Source organism: Miniopterus schreibersii (assembly GCF_964146895.1).
Source record: "Miniopterus schreibersii genome assembly, chromosome: 20".
NCBI lineage: Eukaryota > Metazoa > Chordata > Mammalia > Chiroptera > Miniopteridae > Miniopterus > Miniopterus schreibersii.
This window is the reverse complement of record NC_138122.1, coordinates 4,915,222-4,937,851: the sequence shown is the minus strand read 5'-3', so window position 1 is coordinate 4,937,851 and position 22,630 is coordinate 4,915,222.

The following is a 22,630-nucleotide window of genomic DNA, read 5'->3' as shown; positions in this document are numbered from 1 at the left end:
TATCCATTCATTCACCCCATGACTTCTGACTGCAGCATTTAATCTATTTGCATTTAAAGTAACTGTTGATTGAAAGGTAGTTATTACCATTTTATTTTGTATATTTTTGTTCCTTTTCTTTCTTCTTTTTAAAGAAGACCCTTTAACATTTCTTGCAATACTGGTTTGGTGGTGATGAACACGGTAAGTTTTTTCTTGTCTGGGAAGCTCTTTATCTGTCCTTCAATTCTAAATGATAGCTTTGCTGGGTAGAGTTATCTTGGTTGTAGGTCCTTGCTTTTCATCACTTCTGACCTGCAAACTTTCTGTTGAGAAACCAGATGGCAGTCTTATGGGAGCTCCCTTATAGGTAACACTGCGTTTTTCTCTTGTTGTTTTTAAGACTCTTTGCTTCTCTTTAACCTTTGGCATTTTAATTATGACGTGTCTTGATGTTGGCCCTTTTGGGTTTGTCTTGTTTAGGACACCATGTGCTTCCTGGACTTGTGTGTCTATTTCTTTCACCAAGTTAAGGAAATTTTCTATCTTTTTTTATTTTTTAATCCTCACCCAAGGATATTTTTTCCACTGCTGTTCAGAAAGACTGGGAGGAAAAGAAAGAGATAGAAACATCAATGGGAGAGAGGCACATTGATTGGCTGCCTCCTGCTCTTGAACCGACTGGGGCCAAAGATTGAACCTGCAACCGAGGTACGTGCCCCTGGCCAGAATGGAACCCAGGACCTTTCAGTTCCCAGCCCGATGCTCTAACCACTGAACAAGCTAGGGATGTATCATTATTTTTTTAAATAGGTTTTCAATTTCTTTTCCTTTTGGTAACCCCTTGGTGTTTGTGTGTTTGATGTTATCTCAGAGGCTCCTTAAACTATCCTCATTTGGGGGGGTTCTTTTTTTTCTTTTTGCTGTTCTGTTGGGCTGTTTTCTGCTATCTTATCCCCCAAACCCCTGATTCAGTCCTCCACTTCATCTATCCTGCTGTTGATTCCTTCTAGTGTATTCTTCATTTCAGTTATTGTATTCTTCATTTCTGATGGCTCCTTTTTTATGTCTTCTATCTCCATTCTTGTTTTCTGTCTCTTTGTTGAAGATCTCACTGTTTATCTACTCTTCCCCTAAGTCTATTGTGCACCTTTATGACCAGTGTTTTGAACTCTGCACCTGGTAGATTGCTGTCTCCATCTTGCTTAGTTCTTTTCTGGAGTTTTGTCCTATTCTCTCATTTGGGTCATGTCTTTTTGTTTGTCACCTCATTTTGGAAGCCTCCCTGTGTTTGTTCTATGTATTAGGTAGAGCTGCTACATCTCCCAGTCTTGGTTGGATGGCCTTATGTAGTAAGTGTCTGTGGCACCCAGTGGAGCAGCCTACCTGGTTACACAAATGAGGTTCTCCAGGTACACTACCCGTAAGGGCTGAGTGCATTGTCCCTTTGTAGTTGAGCCTTGATTACTGTTGGCACCTCACAGAGATGGATTTACCCTGAGGCAATTGGCTGCAAGTATTGACCATGATTACAGTGGAGGGGCCACTCCAAGGAACAGGATTCACCTCAATGGGTCTCTGGTGCTCACCGAGTCTTCCCTTTGAGTGTGTCACTCATGGAGGTGGTTAAATGCTACTCCAGCATGGTATGAAGCTGTCCACTGGGTGTGTTGGCTCTGGGACCTCCCAGGAGGTGCAGGCCAAGGTCAGCAACTGCCTGTTTCTTAACTGAGGCCACCCTGTATGAGCTACAAAGTTATCTGCTTATGGTTGTCACTTGTACTGGGCTTGGAGGTTTCCAAGAGAGGCCAAGCTGGGATCCAAGGCTGGCTGCCCCTAGTGCCAGGCTTAAGACTGCCTAGCAAGAAATACAGGGCATGCCTAGGCTAAATGCTACTTGTTTGGAGTTTTTGAACCTTTAAAAGATTTTAGAAAATTCCACAGCATGTGCCAAAACAGGCTGTTTGTCTGAAAATGCCACCGGAAGCTGCTTGGGTGAGAAGGGGGTCTCAGGGAATCACAAGGATGGGACAGATGGTGTTAGCCAGATTGATGGAGACTCAGATATGGCACCTGCTTGCACATGCAGGGGGAGAGCTCAGCAAAGGAACAATGGCCTCTTCCAACACATGTCTGGAAGAAAGCTGCCCCTCCAGCCTTTACTCTGAACCCAAACTATTCAGTTCCTCCCTTGTGTTCTTGCCACCTTTCAAGCTGCTGCTTCAGTGCTGGAGCTCAGAGTGTGTAAGCCTGAATAAGTCTGTGCATAGGCCCTTTAAAACGAATGCTGGAGACCCCAGCAGACCTCCATCTCACTCAGCCACAATCTCCTTTCCTCCTACCAAAAGTTATGGGGACTTCTCTTCTGGCACTGGAACCCTGAGCTGGGGAGCCTGGTTGGGGCCAGGACTCCTCACTCCTCAAGGGGAACCTCCACAGCCGAGATATCCCTCCCGATGTTTAACCGCCACATGTGAGAGTAGGACCTACCTGTACCTTATCTCTACCCCTCCTACCAGTCTCGATGTGGCTTCTTCTATATATCCTCAGTTAAAGAACTTCTATTCAGCTAGACTTCAGGTGGTTCTCAGTGATGGTTGTTCTGTAGTTAAGTTGTCATTTTAACGTGGTCGTGAGAGGATGTGAGTACCTCCTTTACCTACACTGCCTTCTTGACTGGATGCTCCTCTCACCAAATTGACTTTTATCTGTTCAAAAAGGAGTTTATCCTGAGGAGGCCTGACTAATCAGATGTGCCTTTAGAAGAAGGTAAAGTGTGAGAGAAGCAGACTCCCACTGGCCTTGAAGATGCAGCTTCCACAAGTCCTACAACCCCAAGGAAATAAATTCTACAGGTGAAATCACAGGAGCTTGGGAAAGAACCCAGAACTCAGGTGAGCCCCCAGCCCAGGCCAACACCTTGATTTCGGCCTTGTAGGACCCTGAGCAGAGGACCCAGACTCTGGCTCACGAAAACTATAAGGTAATAAATTTAAGTTGTTTTAAACCATCAAGTTTTTGGCAATTTATGTAACAATAGAAAACTAGTATAACAACTGTTAGCAAAAATGAAGAGAATTAGGAAATTCTACCTACTGTTCATAAGCATGTGCTTGGCTTCCATTTGGAAGCAGTTTGACACTATCTAGGAAGGCTGAAGATGCATATTGGCTGTGTCTGTTTAGCTTTGTGCTGTGATACGTACCATAGATAAATTCCTGCCAGGTGTATATGTGTGAGACTGTGAGTAGCAGTGTGGTTTAAATAGCCAGACACTAAAAACAAACTAAATTAAATGTTCATCATGGTTAAACTAAATAATTCATGGTATATTCAAGTGAAATACTAACCAGCAATGGAAATGAACACACTACAGTTACATAATAATGCAAATGAATGTCAAAAACATAATCTTAAGTAAAGAAGCAAGGTGCAGAAGGGTACCCAAGTTCCATTTTCATAAGGCTTGCAAACAGGCAAAACTAAACTATTTCTATTTAGGAATGCACACAATGGTATTAAAACTAGATTTTTTTAGAGGCAAAGAAATAATTTTCATGAACTTCAGAACAGTGACTATCTCTCCCTAGGCAGAAGGGAATTGTGTATAGGAACGGGAAAACAGAATTTTGGGGGAATATGGCAATGTTTTTTCTTTTACACGGTGTTCACTTTATAATTTTTAAAACTGTACACATATAACATATGCACTGATCTGCGTGGATGACAAACCCCAACACAATAAAGAGGGGACTGAACACCTCTGAATGATGCTTTATCACCATTCATCAGAATGACTTGTCTTCCTGAGAAAGTCCTGCAAACAGAGATTCGGAGGCTCCTGTGATGTGGGGGGACCAACTGCCTGCTCTGGCCGTGGGGCTGATGTCTCTGTGTGCCCACCATCGCCCCATTCCTGCAGAGCCATGGGCCTGGTGACACCTGCGCCGGGCTCAGCAGCTGCGGGTGGGAGGAGGGGCCATCAGGAGCAGTCACCAGCAGCAGACTAATAATAAGATTCATTTCTGTGAGACTCCCAGGACACAACCAGAGAGACTGGAGAATGTTAATGCTGCCTGCTAGGGCTCGGGGAGCTGGTTATTCATTTTTATTTTTTAAGGTCAATTGTTTCAGGTTGGCACACTTATTAGAGGAGATCAGTGGAAAAATAGCATGTGCCTCTGTTCTAAGCCTATAAGAAAGAAAGAAAGAAAAACACAAAACATTCATTCACTGATTATGTCTGAATCTTATTTTTTAGAACCTGCCTGACGTAGCCAGGGGCAGAGTGGAAACCTGTCCTCACTTCAGAGCTTAAAACAGGGAGAGCCTGAGGCGTAAGATTGAGGCTGAAATCTCGGGTGCTTCCCTGGCTCTTTCTTTGCTCCACCCCTTCCAGAAGTTCATTTTTGTCATCATCACCACCATCATCACCATCTCTGTATTAGTTTCCTATTGCTGCGTAACAAATTACCACATTGAGTGGCTTAAAATAACATAACTTTATTATCTCAAAGTTTCTGTAGGTCAGAAGTCTGGGCATGGCACGTCTGGGGTCTCCACTCAGAGTCCGACCAGGTGAAAGCCAGGTGCTGCCCAGGGCTGTGGTTTTCATCTGGGACTGAAAAGAATCTGCTGCCGAGCTCAAGTAAGCTAATGGCAGGACTGTTTTTGTGGTTATAGGGCTGAGGTCCCCATTTTCTTGCTAGCTGTCATGCAGGGGTCACCCTTAACTCCCAGAGGCTTCCCACATTCCTTTCACATGGCTCCCCCCATTTTCAAAGTCAGCAACAGAGACTTTCTTGTCTATCCAATTCCCCCATGCTTTGAGTCTCTGAGTGTGTGTGTGTGTGTGTGTGTGTGTGTGTGTGTGTGTGTGACCAGACAGAGAGAATTATGCTTTTGTAACACTGAAGTGGTTAATTCAAAGCCATCTGGATAACCTTTCTACCTTTAGGTCAACTGATTTGGGGCCTTAATGATATCTGCAACCCCTACACAGCAGTACCTAGATTAATGTTTGACAGCTAGGGAAAAATGGAGGTACCCTAGGGACAAGGGGTCTTGGAAGATCATCTCAGAGTTCTGTCTACCACAGTCATGATTGACTAGTATTATTATTCTAAGTGAAAAGTTTCTCGGGATGGAAACAAAGCAATGTACCTAAAAAGATGAGCAATGTCAAGAAATGCTCCATGTAGTAAGGAAATTTATTAGTTATTTGATTGATGTACACCGTGGAATTGGGAATAATCGTTTTTATTTATTCATTCACTCAACAAACACATTCACAGATAAATAAAACAAAGTATGTTCCATGACAGTTAAGTTTTAAAAAGAGGAACTGTAAAAGACCTCAAATAGCTAAAACAATCCTGAGAAACAAGAATGAAGCTGGAGACCTCACACATCCTGGTTTCAAACCATACTACAAAGCTATAGTAATCAAAAAGTATGGTACAGGCAAGAAAGAAAAAAAAAAATAGACATATAGGCCAATGGAATAAAATTGAGAGCCCAGAAACAAACTTCCACATACATAGTCATCTAATATTTGACAAGGAAGCCAAGAGTACTCAATGGGGAAAGAATAGTCTCTTCAATAAAGGATGTTGAGAAAACTGGATAACCACATACAGAAAAATAAAATTGGATCTCTGTTTTATACCACTCACAAATCTTAACTTAAAATGAATTAAAGACATAAATGTAATACCTGAAACATAAAGCATATAAAAGAAAATATAGGGGGAAAGCTATTTGACATAAGTCTTAGCAATGATTCTTTTTTTTTTTTTTTTTGGATATGACACCTAAAGCACAAACAACAAAGGCAAAAATAAACAAGTGGAACTACATCACACTAAAAAGCTTCTGCACAGCAAAAGAAACAATCAGCAAAATGAAAACGCAGTCCATAGAATGGGAGAAAATATTTGCAAGTCATATGTTTGATAAGGGGTTAATATCCAAAATATAAAGAGATCATACAAATTAATAACAAAAATAATAATAAACTGAATTAAAAATGGGCAGAGAAACTGGATAGACATTTTTACAAAGAAAACACGAATGGCCAACAGACACTCATCACAGTCATCAGGAAAGTGCAAACCAAAAATCACAATGAGATGTCACCTCACATCTACTAGAGTTACTATTATTAAAAATATAAGCTAAGTCAGAGCTTGCTAGGTGCAAGGTGATCTCCAAAATCTAGCGGATGGTGTGACCAACTGCTGTCCTGGGTGCAAATGCCAGGCCTGCTCCCCTCTCCTGGGTTTGTCCATATGTTGTAATTGTGCAAACAAATGCTCACTGCAAATTAATGGTATATTTCTTGAAGTTTAATATTGTGTTTGTGATACTAAGTATTACTGGTGTAAGGTGATAAAGATTATCCTTGTGCTTCCAGCAGGAGTTTTTATTTGAAGTTTTGGAAACAGTTTTAGGTCTTAACTTAAAAAAAAAAAAAAAAAAAAAGAGGTATTTATCTATCCTTTTATTGCTTTCAAAACAGTGATTATATCTTTTTTAAAAAGAAGATAAAGGGTGGTTGAATAGATAAGAAATCAAGACCCATAAATTTGCTCTCTAAAATAGACCCACTTCAGATGAGAAGATACACACAGACTAAAAGTAAATGGATAGAAAAAAAGACACTTCATGCAAATAGAAACCAGAAAAAACTGGAGTAGCAATACTTATATCAGATAAAAGAGACTTTAAAACAAAGGCTATAATAAGAGCCAAAGAAAGATATTTCATAATGATAAAGGGATCAATCCAACAAGAGGCTATAACCCCTGTAAATGTTTATGCACACGATTTAGAAGCACCTAAACATAGAAAGCAGATCTTGGTGGCCATAAAGGGAGATATTGACAGTAATACGGTCATAGTGGGGGATTTTAACACCCCATTCACATCAATGGATAGATCTTCCAGACAGAAAATCAACAAGGAAACAACAAGCTTAAATGACACATTAGACCAGATGAATTTAATTGGCATTTTTAGAGCATTTTACCCCAAAGCAATAAAATATACATACTTTTCAAGAGCATGTGGTACATTTTCTAGGATAGACCACGTGCTAGGACACAAGGCAAGTCTCAATAAATTAAAGAAGATTAAAATCATACCCAGTATCTTCTCTGACTACGATGGTATAAAACTAGAAATCATTCACAAGAAAAAAACTGAAAACAGGCAAATACATGGAGGCTAAATAACATGCTATTACACAATAAGTGCATTAACAGTGAGATAAAGAATGAAATCAAAAGATACCTTGAGATAAATAAAAATAAAAGCACAATGACCCAAAATCAATGGGACGCAACAAAAATAGTCCTAAGAGAGGAATTCATAGCAATACAGGCTTACCTAAAGAAACAAGAAAATTTCAAATAAACAGTTTAACCTTACACCTAAAGGAACTAGAAAACTAACAATGAAGATGAAAGTGAGTAGACGTCAGAAAATAATAAAGATCAGAACAGAAGTAAATAAAATAGAGTCTAAAAAATACAAAAGGTCAATAAAACCAAAAACTAGTTAGTGAAAAAGATAAACAAGATTAATAAACATTTAACCAGACTCATCAAGCAACAAACAGGACAACACAGGACCCAACAAGATAAAATCAGAAATGAAAGAGGAGAACTGACAGCTGAAACACAGAAATACAAATAATTATAAGAAAATACTCTAAACAATTAAATTCCTAGAAACTTACAATCTTCCCAAGCTAAATCAAGAAAAAAACAGAAAATCTGAAAAAAAAAAATCACTACCAACAACATTAATTTAGTAATCAAAAGAATCCCAACATTCCTGGCCAGTTTTGCTCAGTGGTCAGAGCAGTGGCCCAGGCACTAAAGGGTCCTGGGTTCAATTCCGACCAAGGGCACGTACCTCGGTTGCAGGCTCTATCCCCGGCCTGGGTCAGGGCCGGTGCGGAAGGCAACCAATTGATGTATCTCTCTCCCATCCATGTTTCTCTCTCTCTCTCACTCTCTCTCCCCCTTCCACTCTCTCTGAAAAGCAATGGAAAAAATATCCTAGGGTGAGGCTTAAAAAAAAAAAATTGTTGCCCTGCCGGGCGTGGCTCATCGGTTGAGAGTCAACCTAGGATCCAGGCGATCGGGGTTCGATTCCCGGTCAGGGCACATGCCCGGGTTGCAGGCTGCAGCTGATCAATGACTCTCTCATTGTTGATGTTTCTATCTCTCTCTCTCCCTCTCCTTTCCTCTCTCTGAAATCAATAAAGATATATTTTTTTAAAAATATATCAAACAAAAGTCCTGGACCCAATGGCTTCATTCAAAAAAGAATTAATAACTATCCTCAAACTATTCCAAAAAATGCAAGAAAAGGGAAGCCTCCCAAGATCATTTTACAAGATCATCTTTATTATCATTCCAAAACCAGAAAAAGGTATTACCAAAAAAGAAAATTATAGGCCAATATCCCCTATGAGCACAGATGCAAAAATTATTAATAAAATTTTAACAATTCAGCAATACATTAAAAGGTTATGCACCATGATTAAATGGCATTTATTCCTGGGATGCTAGCTTAGTTCAACGTCTGCAAATGAATTAATGTGATACTCCACATAAACAAAATGAAGAATAAAAATCACATAATCATATCAATAGGTGCAGAAAAAAACATTTGACAAAATCCAGCACCCATTTATAATTTTTTAAAAAACCCTCAGCAGAATGGGAATATAGTAAACATACCTCAACATAATAAAGGCCATATATGACAAACCAACAACTAACATACGAAACAGGGAAAGGCTAAAAGCATTTTCCTTAACATCAGGAATAAGACAGGGATGTCCACTTTCACCATTCATATTCAACATGGTGTTAGAAGTCCTACCTACAGAATCAGACAAGAAAAAAAAAAAAAAGGCATCAAAATTGGAAAGGAAGAAGTAAAAGTGTCATTATTTGCAGATAACATGATACTATAGAGAACCCTGAAGATTCCACCCAAAAAACTACTAGAACTGACAAACAAATTCAGCCAAACAGCAGGATACAAAATAAATATTCAGAAAATAGTTCTTCTTCATCCACCAATAATGAACTACCAGGAAGGGAAACTAAGAAAAAAAAATTCACAATTGTATCAGAAAAAAATAAAATATTTAGGGACAAGTTTAACCAAAAAGATAAAACACATGTACTGGGCAAGTTATAAGACATTAAAAACAGAAATTGAAGAAGATAAAAAGAAATGGAAGCATACACTGTCCTCGTGAACAGGAAGAATTCACATTGTTAAAATGTTCATACCACCCAAAGCCATCTATGGAGTCAAAATACCAATCGCATTTATCACAGAACTAAAACTAGAACAAATAATCCTAAAATTTATATGGAACCACAAAAGACCTTGAGTAGCCACAGGAATCTCACGGAAGAAGAACAAATTTGGAGGTTCACACTACCAGATGTAAAACTATACTACAAGACTATAGTAACCAAAACAACATGGTATCTGCATAAAAACAGACACAGAGATCAATGGAACAGAACGGAGAGCCCAGAAATAAGCCCGTGCAGATGCGGACAATTAACATATGACACAGAGGCAGGAACGTACAGTGAGGTAAAGACAGTCTATTCAATAAACGGTGTTTGGAAAATTGGACAGATACATGCAAAAAATCAAACTAGACCGCCTCCTTACACCATACACAAGAATAAACTCAAAATGGATTAAGATTTAAATGTAAGTCTCAAAATCATAAAACTCCTAGAAACAAACTTAGCCAGTAAAATCTCTGACATCTCTCTTAGCAATATATTTTTAATATATCTCCTCAAGCAAAGGAAACAAAAGAAAGACTAAACAAATGGGACTACATCAAACTAAAAAGGTTTTGTACAGCAAAGGAAACTATCAACAAAATGAAAGACAACCCACTGATTGGGAGAACATATTGACCAATACATCTGATATGGAGTTAGTATCCAAAATTTATAAAGAACTTACGCAACTCAACACCAAATAACTCCAAACAGTCCAATTAAAAAGGGCAGAGGTTCTGAATAGACACTTCCCCAAAGAGGACATACAGATGCCAACAGACATATGAAAAGATGTGCAATGCACTAATCATCAGAGAAATGCAAATTAAAACCACAATTAGATATAACCTCATGCCTGGCAGAATGGCTACCATCAATAAATCCACAAACAAGTGTTGCCAAAGAAATGTAGAAAAGGGAACCCTTGTTCTCTGATTGTAGGATTGTGGATTGGTGCAGCCACTGTGAAAAACAATATGGAAGTTCCTCCAAAAAAATTAAAATAAAACTACATTATGACCTAGCAATTCCACTTCTGGGTATTTATCCAAAGAAATCCAAAACATTAATTTGAAAAGATATATGCACCCCTATGTTCATCACAGCATTATCTACAATAGCCAAGATATGGAAACAACCCAAGTGCCCATCAGTAGACAAGTACATAAAGAAGAGATGGTACATATATACAATGGACTATTACTCAGCCATAAAAAATAAAAAAAAAAAGAAAGAAATCTCACCATTTGTGACATCATGGATGGACCTGGAGGGTATTATGCTAATTGAAATAAGTCGGACAAAAAAAGACAAGTATCATATGAATTCACTTGTATGTGGAATCTAAAGAACAAAATAAACAAACAAACCAGAAACAGACTGACAGGTACAGAGAACAAACTGTAAGTTGGCCTTTGGAAGGAGATTTAGGGGCTGGGTGAAAAGATGAAGGAATTAAGAAGTGAAAATTGTAGAGCATAGGGAATATAGTCAATAACATTCTAATAACTATGAATAGTGCCAGGTGAGTACTAGAATTATCAGGGAGAAAACATCATAAATTTTGTTATTGTCTAACCACTATGCTGTACACCTGAAACTAATATAAAATAATATTGAATGTCAACTTTAATTTTAAAATTAAATAAATAAAAAATAAAAATTTTGTGTAATTTCAATAAAATCAGACAAGGATATTTAAGAAACATAACAAGTCAATTCTAAAATGTGTATAGAAAATTATTATTAAAAGACTAAATATTATTAAAAGATTTTTTTAAATGGCCAAATTTTTTGAAGAATAAAGTGGTATAATCAGTATATCAAATGTTAAGACATTAAAGCTATAGCTAAAATAGTTTGGCATTGCTACAGAGAGAAAAAATAAAATAGAGGGCCAGAGATAATACCTTGAATATAATGAAACTTGACAGTTGACAAAGGGATGATATAAGTCACTGGGGAAATTATGGAATAATAAATAAACGGTGCTGAGACAACTAGGTGCTCATGTGGAAAAAAACAAAATTATATTTCTTACTTTATACTAAAAATATATTTTACATTTATTTAAAAACTAAATGTAAAACAAATCTTTAAAACCCATTAGAAGAAAATAAAAGTATCTCTATGACCTCAGAGTAGGGAAGATTTCTTAAGATCCAAAAAGCATCAGCCATTCAGGAGTCTTACCAATTTCACATTAAAACTGAAAACCTATGAACATGGGAAGTTACCATACACAAATTAAAAAGACAAAACACAGGTAAGGAAAATATATAGGCAAGACATATACCAATAAAGGATTTATATTTAGAACAAAAGAAAACTACAACTAAATAAGAAAAAGACAAACAATTCTATGGAAAAATTGGTAACTAGAATTAGCAGGCAATTTATAGGGGGAGGGGAGAAGCTGAAAAGGCCAACATATGAAAATATCACCAACCTCATTAGTAATCATAGAAATGTAAGTTACAACACTGATATATCTTTCACATCCAACAAAGATTAAAAGTTTAATGATACCAAATGTTGGTGAGAATATGAAGCAGCTAGAACTCTCAGCAAGGCAAAATTATTTTCTCCATTTGAGAAAATAATTTGGCTAAATCTAGTGATGTTGAATATGTTCTTGGCCTCAAGATCTAGCAACTGCAGTTCTAAGTATGTTCCCCATGTGTGTGCATTAGGGGCCATGCATGAGAATATGAGTTATAACATTTTTGTAATTGGAAACATATCGGGAAACAATCTGAAAGAACACTAGTAGAAGAATGGAGAAATTGTGATATAGTCATACCACATGATATTCAGCAGTGCCAATAAGAAACATTTAACCTACAGTCATGGACAAATCTACAATATATAATGAATGAAAAGAATGGTAAAGGTGTGGGGTTTATTTACAGAATAAAATCAATTATGTAAAGTTTAATACCAAGCAAAATACAATGCTTATAATGTCAATGACATATTGAAGGTTGTAAAATTATATTTAATGAACAACAAATTTAGAGTAGTGGGTATCCCTGAGGGAGTGAGGAAGAGAATGGAATTGAGGGAAAGTGTAGGGCACGTTAACTAAACATAGCAAGAAAGACAAGGTTAAGATTTGGTAAATGTAGTTGGTGAGTACATGAATGTCCTCTACTATTCTCTTTATTTGACTGTATATCTGGAACATTTCCTAATTCTTTTAAATTAAAAAAAAATAAACAGGTAGAAACAAATAGTAGAGATTTTACCTCCGACTTGCTTCGACATGAAGAAAAGGTGAAGGCCCATTCTCTATGGGCTGCAGGTGACATGAGGAGAAAGGAAACAAGGCCCCTCCAGTTGTATTGAATGGAGCACCGCTGAGCCATATGAGAACTGGAAGTTAGTCTCTTCTCTCTTTCCCTCAGACTGGTCTTTTATCTCCACTTTAAGTATCTATTTACAGTTTCTGTCTCTTCACCATATGTCATCTACTCATTGTATTCTTCTGGTCCATCAAAGCACCCCAGCTCCAACCCTCTGGCTCTTCAGCTCAGATCCCTATACTGACCACTTCTCTGTGTCTCTTAGTTCATACTCCTGAGAGAAACTGATTGACTCCCGCTAATGGTTAGTTAGCTGGCCTTGGGTCAAGTGCGGACTTCTAATTTAACCAGCTTCAGCTAAGAAAAATGAGTAATATAATCAATAGAGAACCCTGTTAAGGGAGCCTGTGGGCAACGGAGGATCTCAGAATGATCTGGCTAAAGCACACAAACTTCCCGGTTCAGTCCATCAGCCTAGTTTAAGTGGAAAGGGGCCTGCGTGGAATTAGAACAGAAGCCTGCTCGGAAATGAAGCGTGTGCATGAGGCTAAGCACTCTGATGCTGTCTTTCCCACACTTCTTCTTAGGTGATCACCTGAAAAGTTGAAAAAGGAGATCTCCTCACCTCAGCTTTTTTGCACGGATAACAGATCCGATGAACTAATGGGAGCCAGATAGGAACGTAGCATTGTATAGAGTCTGGGGAAAGGGAAAGCTGTCCATCTCCCTGACCACTAAGGTAGCCAGGGTCCAGACTAAACTCATTCTCTCCTCCCCAAGCCACTCAATAGGCTCCTCTTCCAGAATTTTTATCTCAATAAATGGCTCCATTATTCACCTTGTTGCTCTAAATGGCCAAAACCCTTCTACCTTCCCTCTCACCTAACCCATCACAACCACCTGTTGTTTCTACCCTCTGGGTGCTTCTCAGTGTTTGCCCACTCCTTGTTACTGCCACCTCCTACCTGTTTCAACCTGCCTTTATCTCAGCAGGCAAAGGAATCCTCAAACTCTAGCAAGGTGACTCACATCCATTCAGTCATCATCCCTTACATACGCACCATCAGCCACTGTGACAAGCACTCGATACCGACTGGTTAGAAAAGTCATGATGATCCTTGCATTTTTAATGCTGGAGTATGACAGCCATTAAAAAATAAACATGAAAATCATTTTCATTATAAGTTGGGTAAGTGTTCTAAAGGAAAAGATCTGTGTTCTCTAGACTGTTTAACCAAGAAAGCTAACATAAATTGGAACAGTCAGGAAAGGCTTCTCTGAGGAGATGTTACTATAGGCTGTCACTCAAAGCATAGCCTGCCAGCAGAAGGGTGACCGCTTCTGGCTGGCCACTTCAGAGGGGTGGGCTATGCTCAGAAGATGCTGGCACACCAGGATCCAACCAGCTCCCCTGGCACGGTGCCCAGCGTTGAGAGGCAGGCTGAAGGCAGTGGCATCTCCAGGCTTCCTGATGGTGGGTCCTGCAATTCCCCCTTCTCCCCTGATACTGTAGACAGGGAGTGCTGGGGAGTCACCCCCATTGGTCAAGATGGCTCAGGGGTAGGTTCTTACACTGAGCATGCCAAAGGCTCAAAAGATGAATGAATAGGGCCCAAGCACACCAAAAGCTAGCAAGATAATTAGATAGGAATAAAAGCCCTCTCTTCCCTCTCCCTATAAGAACTGTGGACTTGAGCAGGAAGGGGAGATGGTCTTTGAGACAGAAGTCCACCGTTCTCCCAGGTTGTGGCACCTGAATAAACCTGTTTCTTTTACACTAGCACGTGTCTCATGAGTTTGTCTTTCATTGCGGCAGGCAGCCGAACCTGTATTTTTGGTTACAGAGGAATGACCTGACCTAAAGCTGGTAGAGTCACAGTCCCCTTCTTAAAACTCTTAATCATTTCCCCTTTTTAGCATAAAGATAATCCATGGCAAAAGCAGATATAATTCAGCTTCTGCTTCTCTTCCTGTCCAATTGCATCTTCTCCTTCCCTCTAGCTTTCACTCCCGGACACCTGGATACCTCTCCATTCCCTTAAAATGCCATTTTCTTCCTGTGTCAAGACCTACATGTGTGCTACATTTGCATCATCAAAGAAAGACCTTCTTCCTGTCCCATTTCCCTCAGCCCTCATCTGTCAGGTATTGATTAAACCTCACTTGATCTGCAAAGCCACACCTGAACATCCCTGAGGAGAAGGTCTGCCTATGTCTGTGTGTCCCATATATTATTCCTTCCTTATTCCAAATGCCCTTGCAACTATCTCTTCAACACGTGTTAGATCTCTGAGCTCCATATGCATAATGTCATGTCTGTCTTGTTTCTCACTATTATTCTTAGGGTGTGGGTTATTAAATGTGCTAAAAGTATGGAATGAATGAATGAATGAATGAATGATATGACTGACTTGGCTTGTAGAAACTCAGAACCTCAGATTGGAAAGGACCTCAGAAGTCACTTAATCTTCCTCCTTCCACATGCCCACATAACACACATCACAGCATTTTCCAAACTTTGTACCTGTCCACCTCAGCGGAGAGCTCCTCAAGGGCAAGCATTCATCTTGGTATCTCCTTCCCCTGAGGAACCACTACCTAGAGAGTTCCAAGAGGATCATTATTTCCATCCACAAACTGGAAACTACATGGTACAGAGCCAGTGAGTAACCTACCTAAAGGGGTTCATTCCAACAGCTCCAAATGCAAATGTACTTGTCCTGGCTTCTCCTGCTTAATGCTCTCATTTGCATAGCTTCATTGAGAGGCACTCTAAACCCATTGCCAAACCTGCCCTGCATGTCCTTTCATAGAATCCAAGATTTACACTTTACAATTTTTATAATTTCATTTTCTTCCAAGGATCCCCTGTCCAGATGTCACACTGTGCCTCTCTCACTGGCCAAATGCCTAGCAAAGCCCTAGGCTTCTCCTTGGCACTGTGATCTCTGCTGTGAACTCTATTACAGGGAATGAGCAAGGATCCAAGAAGCCGAAGACCCTCTCTCTCCCTCTCTCTCTCTCTCTCTCACACACACCCACACACACACACACACAGAGAGAGACAGACAGACAGACAGACAGAGCTCCAGAAATGAGTTTGCTTCATTTCTCCATCTTTGGGGCAGCCTCCAGCTTTAAGTTATCCACTCTTGGCAGCAAGCTTTGCCTTCAGAAGAAAGACAAGCAACTTTAGAGTGATATGGAAATCACGCCCCAAACATTTGCAAGCCTTACAGGACTTGGAGCTGGTCCCAAACCAAATTCAATCAGTCCATTTTCCCCCCCACACTTGCTGCTTCCAGCTGAGACTCATCTCATACAGTGGAGCCCAGTGAATGAGGTGCACCTGATAAGTCCCGAGAGGTCCCAGCCCCACAGAAAGGCCCACGAGAAAGGAGGAGTGGGGGAGGGAAGGGAATAAGGCCAGGCCTGAGACAGCTGCCATACTGAGCCTGCTTTTGACAGAGGCCTCTGCCTGCACTGAGAAGTACCTTCAGCTAAACCGTGAATTTACACAGCAGGGAAGTGATCCTGCTGGACTGTTGGACCCAGTTCCTCAGCTTTGGAGATTGAAAGTGTTCAGCCTCTCAGGCTCTGACTCAGAGAGCCCTAAATCCCCCTGTCTTGTCAAATTAATAAGTGATGTTTACAAGTGGATATTGTGATACAGTGTTATTTCCCCCCTTCTCTTATCCATAGAAACCGAACTGTGGTGTGTGTCGTGTGTGTCCCCAGCACTGGGAAGATGTGGGGACTTGTGAGAGGGCGAATCGGAAGCACGAGGGACTGGCCGAAGGAGCACAGGGTGAATGTCGCGCCGGAACTCCAGAGGGCGAAATGCAAAGCGTTTTCCCTGATCCTTCTCAATAGCAATTGTCAAACAACAGTTTCTCCAGCTGTCACACGTCACAAGCTCTGACAGCCGTCAGCACATGCTAACCCAGGATTTCCTCCGCAAAGCCCCTACAAGCCCTGTTATAGCAACGTAAGTATCAAACTATTCAGAGGATTTGGATCCCTTAGGTGATGCCTCTCACATCCCCGGGTCGCAGTCTGACAGTGTGAGGAAGCAAGCCCAAGGGGAACTGGAAACCTGAAGGATGAAAACCTCCACGGGGCCGGGGAGAAAGCTGTCTCTCCCGTCCTTCAAGCAACAAGATGCTGTGTTGTGTTGTGTTGTGTTGTGTTGTGTTGTGTTGTGTTGTTATGGGTTTGCTTCCATTAGTCCTGTGTTTAGAGAAATAAAATATGAGCCTTGAAGCCAAACCGGCCATAAGTTTTACTGCAGACCCCACAATGTTGTGACCTGAGACAAATCACTTCATTCCTTAGAGCCTTGGTTCCCTGGGGTAGGAATGGGGGTAGGGAGGGAAATAACATTGACTCCTTTGGGGTCTTTGAAGCCAATAATTGTTATGAATGGCATTTGATTTATGAGAGCTGCCATGCTCATGACAGAGTCCCTGTGGCTACAAAAACCTGCCCTACTCAGGTGAGGCGGTGCATCACAGGACCTGCACAGGACCTGCTCAGATGCGGGGGTGCATTGTAGGGCCTGCTCAGGTAAGGGAGGTGCATTGTAGGGCCTGCTCAGGTGAGGGGGTGCATCGTAGGGCCTGCTCAGGTGAGGGGGTGCATCGTAGGGCCTGCTCAGGTGAGGCAGTGCATCGTAGGGCCTGCTCAGGTAAGGGGGGTGCATCGTAGGGCCTGCTCAGGTGGGGCGGTGCATTGTAGGGCCTGCTCAGGTAAGGGGGGTGCATCGTAGGGCCTGCTCAGGTGGGGCGGTGCATCTCAGGGCCTGCTCAGGTGAGGCGGTGCATCTCAGGGCCTGCTCAGGTGAGGCGGTGCATCTCAGGGCCTGCTCAGGTGAGGGGGTGCATCTCAGGGCCTGCTCAGGTGGGGCAGTGCATCTCAGGGCCTGCTCAGGTGAGGGGGTGCATCGTAGGGCCTGCTCAGGTGAGGGGGTGCATCTCAGGGCCTGCTCAGGTGAGGGGGTGCATCTCAGGGCCTGCTCAGGTGAGGGGGTGCATCTCAGGGCCTGCTCAGGTGAGGGGGTGCATCTCAGGGCCTGCTCAGGTGAGGGGGTGCATCTCAGGGCCTGCTCAGGTGAGGGGGTGCATCTCAGGGCCTGCTCAGGTGAGGGGGTGCATCGTAGGGCCTGCTCAGGTGAGGGGGTGCATCGTAGGGCCTGCTCAGGTGAGGCGGTGCATCGTAGGGCCTGCTCAGGTGAGGCGGTGCATTGTAGGGCCTGCTCAGGTAAGGGGGGTGCATCGTAGGGCCTGCTCAGGTGGGGCGGTGCATCTCAGGGCCTGCTCAGGTGAGGGGGTGCATCTCAGGGCCTGCTCAGGTGTGGCAGTGCATTGTAGGGCCTGCTCAGGTGGGGCAGTGCATTGTAGGGCCTGCTCAGGTGGGGCAGTGCATCTCAGGGCCTGCTCAGGTGAGGGGGTGCATCGTAGGGCCTGCTCAGGTGAGGGGGTGCATCTCAGGGCCTGCTCAGGTGAGGGGGTGCATCTCAGGGCCTGCTCAGGTGAGGGGGTGCATCTCAGGGCCTGCTCAGGTGAGGCGGTGCATCTCAGGGCCTGCTCAGGTGAGGGGGTGCATCTCAGGGCCTGCTCAGGTGAGGGGGTGCATCTCAGGGCCTGCTCAGGTGAGGGGGTGCATCTCAGGGCCTGCTCAGGTGAGGGGGTGCATCTCAGGGCCTGCTCAGGTGAGGGGGTGCATCTCAGGGCCTGCTCAGGTGAGGGGGTGCATCTCAGGGCCTGCTCAGGTGAGGGGGTGCATCTCAGGGCCTGCTCAGGTGAGGCGGTGCATCTCAGGACATTCAAAGTTACAAGAACGTGAAAAGCACCCTTGCTGATCCTTACTGCTAAATGATACAAAATCTTCGTGAATTACACAAGATGCTTCATGTGTAAACGGAGATATCATTTAAACAACAAAGTCCTTTCTGAATAGTGCTTCAGTGACTGTGAACTGTGGATTCCTTTATAACTGCAACTCCTAATTTCCTAAATAAATCCCCCATCACCCCAAAAATGTTGAAGACACATCTCTACCTCCCCTTGAAGTCAGTCACCTCTGAGGATGGATATCACAGCCCCTAGAGCACTGGTCAGCTACACTGCCCCACCACACTCCCTCTCGGGGGTTGCCTGTGTATTCTCATGATGGGGACATTTCCCAAATCCGGGGCCCACGCAGGCTGCTGCGGTCAGATTCATTTCCTGCCTGGAACCTGCTTCGCTCCTCGGGGCGCCTTCTCCTGCGCTCACCCGAGGATGCTGCTGAGTCTGAGCTAACATTCCTGCAGGGGGAGAGAACATTGCCCCGAGGAGTAAGAGGATGATAATTGAACAACAGAATGAAATTTTAATCAGCACGTTCAAAGGATGAGTTTCAACCAATAGCGCTGTACATGGAGCTGGGACCTTTCCACTTGGGCAGATGCCCTCATCGTCTGCCGCAGGGAGAGCACTGCTTCTTCCAGGAGAGGGTCTGCTGGGGACCCCTGGGAGGCGGGCAGGGGCATCTCCCAGGGCCTGGTCTGCCCCCCTGAGAGTCTGAGCTGTGCTGCTTTTCCAGCGCAGTCACCAGAGTTCTGAAATATCACACCTCCAGGAGGCAAGTAGTCAGGAAGGGGACACTCACAGGGCCAAAGTAAGCCAATCGTCCCTGCCCTGGGAAATGACACAAATCCAAGCCACCTGGCTCCTGGGAAGAAGAGGTGGCCAGGCCAGACAGAAGAAGCTAGAACAAAAGCTAAAGAATTCAGAAAGCACCGAAGGTTAAAAGCAGCCTTCACACCTGGCCAGCTCCTCTTCAGAAGAGCCAGTTGGGCAGAGAGCAGAACCTCCAGGGTCGGGCGCTGATGGTATAAAATTGTAAATACCAAAAGCGCAGGAAAGTTTAAAAATTACCTACACTGCCACCCTCTTCCTGAGAGAAGTATTATTTATATGTTGGTATATATTCTATATTCCTTATATATTTACATCTAATTAACACCACGAATTCAAGATTGTAAAGTACAATCTATTTTGTAACCTGCTCTCTCCACCAGAAATACCATGAAGATGCTTTTAGGTGGTTTCTGTCTCAGTCAAAAGTTGTTTACTATAAATGGAACCCACTCAAACTAAATTCAATCAGAGAGAATTTATTACGTGAGTCAGGAATACCCCATAAAAACCAGGAAAGGGCAGCTGGGACAGGAGGGCCGGCACCGGCCCCCAGCTCTCCAAGGCGTATTCACCCTCCCCGCGCTGTCCCTCTCTCTAGCTAGTTCCCGCTTCTGTGACAGCAGCGACCAGCAGCTGCCTTACTGGGCCTCATCAACCACAGTGCATAATGCTAACTTCCTAAACCCCCAAAGCAAGTGCCCAAGGTGGGTGGGCTGGCTGACTCAGTTTATCTCAGGGTACACCCTCGAAGTCATCATCCTGGCAGGGGAGGGGGCAGGAAATCAACGTGCCCATCCATCACAGAACTTACAAATGTTACTTACTGTTTCTTCAAAAAGTATGCCAGGAAAACAGCTTGTACTAGTCAGGGTAGACTAGCTGCTATGTGCAAAAACCCCAAAGGTGTATTTCTTGCCCACATTGCAACCTACTGTGGACCAGGGGGGATGGTGCTCCGGGGGCCAGAGGGGCACAGCTGCTTCTGGTCGTCCAGAGGACACAGCTCCTTCCATCTGTGGCCCCCTGCGTCACAGGCAGCGGAGTCCTCTGCTGGACCTTCTACGCCCAGCAGACAACAGGGAAGGGTTAGAGGTAAACCTGGACCTGCGCATCACTTTACCACGGGCTCCAGGCCAGCTACCCACCCGGCAGGCGAGAAAATGCGGCCTCGCCACGGTCCACTCAGACCAGGACAGGGCTTTGCTGAGCACCAGCCCGTGTGTGGCACAGCCCACCGTACATAGGACACGTTTAGCCCTTCGCAGGAGAGACCAGCAAAGCCCCGAGCAGTCCCTCATTCACAGCCCTTCTCTGGCCTGAATGTGGCCCACTGAGGGAACTGTGCAATAAAGATAAGCTGTCCGCCCCCACACACCCAACTACAGTGTGCTACAGGACAAGATTACCACGATGACCGCAACCAACACACTGAACGTCCCCATTTGGGAGGGAAATGTCAAGTGCGAGGCCGGGCTGAAGCAGGTCTGCTGTCCACCGGGGCAGACAGCGTGTCCGCGACCCCCCCTGCCCACTGGGAAGCTGTTGCCTGTCTGTCACCCTCCTCAGCTGCACATTGACCGGGTGTTCGGCATCCTGCCTCCTCGAACTCCTGGGGACACTCCCCGCTGGCTCCCGCCAGGCGGGGGTTTTGAAGTTCATGGATTTTTGCTTTCTGCCTGCTTTTTGCAAGACAAAGTCCTCAAAACCTTGGTTGCTTCTGATTCGTTTGCTTTCAGTAAAATCCATTTACCTAAAATTAAAAAACACATTCAAGGTTCTTTCCTAGACATAATTCTAAAATGTACTGGATTGGTCTCTTTCCTCACCATCACACCTCTTTTCTCAGCAGCTGTCTTGAGGATATCTGGTACAATAAACTTAAATGGGACGGCCAACCCCCACTGAATTTTTACTACAGGATCGAGTCCTTTTTTCAATTGAGAAGGGTTTTGTTTTGTTTTGTTTTTTAATGTAAACGTATTTTATTGTATTTATTTGCTTCTGTTCTTTCTTTTTATTACAGTTTACATTTGATATTATTTTGTATTCTTTCCAGGTGTACAACATAGTGGTGAGACAATCATGCACTTACCAGTGAGCTTCCCCCAATATTTCCAGTACCCACCTGGCACCACACATAGTTATGACGATATTATTGACTATATTCCCTATGCTGTACTTTACACCCCATAGCTAGTTTGTACTTCATCTCTTTGTTTTTCCACCCAGTCCTCCAACCCTCCTCCCTCTGTCAACCATTGGTCTATTAGCTCTATCTATAAATCTATTTTGTTTGTTCATTTATTTTACTCTTTAGATTCCACATGAGTAAAATTATATGGTATTTGTCTTTCTTGGACTGGTTTATTTCACTTGGCATAATACCCTCTAGGTCAATCCAGTCACAAATGGTGAGATTTCATTCTTTTTTATGACTAATATTCCATTGTATATATGTACCACTGCTTTTTCATCTACTCATCTATTGATGAGCACTTGGGTTTATCATACATGGTCTATATTATGTTGAGGCATGTATCCTGTTTGCACTTTGCTGAGTGTTTATCATATAATGGGTGCTGGATTTTTTCAAATGCCTGTGTTTTGGAAGATTGTATGTATCTAGAAAATTATCTGTTTCTTCCAAGTTGTCCAATTTGTTGGCATATAGATGTTTGTAGTATTCACTTCTAATTTTTGCATTTCTGTGGTGTCAGTTGTGACCTCCCCTCAGTTGAGAAGTTTTGATGAGTCACTGTCTCTCATCAACTTTCTCAGTCATATCTCTTAAGAGAAAAGAGCTTTTCCAAAGCCTTTGTGGCAGATTATGTCTTTCAAGCTGTGGCCATTGCCACAGCAATTTTGTTAGTCTCACGTGCTCTCGCAGGACCGTGACGCTCAGCTTATCATGAGGTAGGGCCTGATAGTCCTTACTCTAAGTACAGGCTGACCTTCCCGACTTGGTAATAATGAACTGCATGCGGCAAAGTGGCTCTGCATCGCTTCTGAGGCTGGGTCAGAAAGGCAACGCAAGTTCTGCCTGGCAACTCAGCTCAAACTAGCCCATGTGGGGAGGCCAAAAGCAGAGGCACTGTGGCCCCAGCCAAGAGCCAGAACTAGTCACCAGATACGTGAGTGAGTGAGCCTCTTGATGACTTCAGGCCTCAGCCTTCAAGCCTTTCAGCTGAGTTCCAAACATGGCAGAGCAGAGACAATGTCCTGTCTGAATGCCTTATGAGCGTAAGGAGTCTATGAGCGTAATAAATCTTTGAGTTTAATATAAGCTTAGGCTTTCAGGACTTAGCTTAGAGTGATTTGTTACATAGCA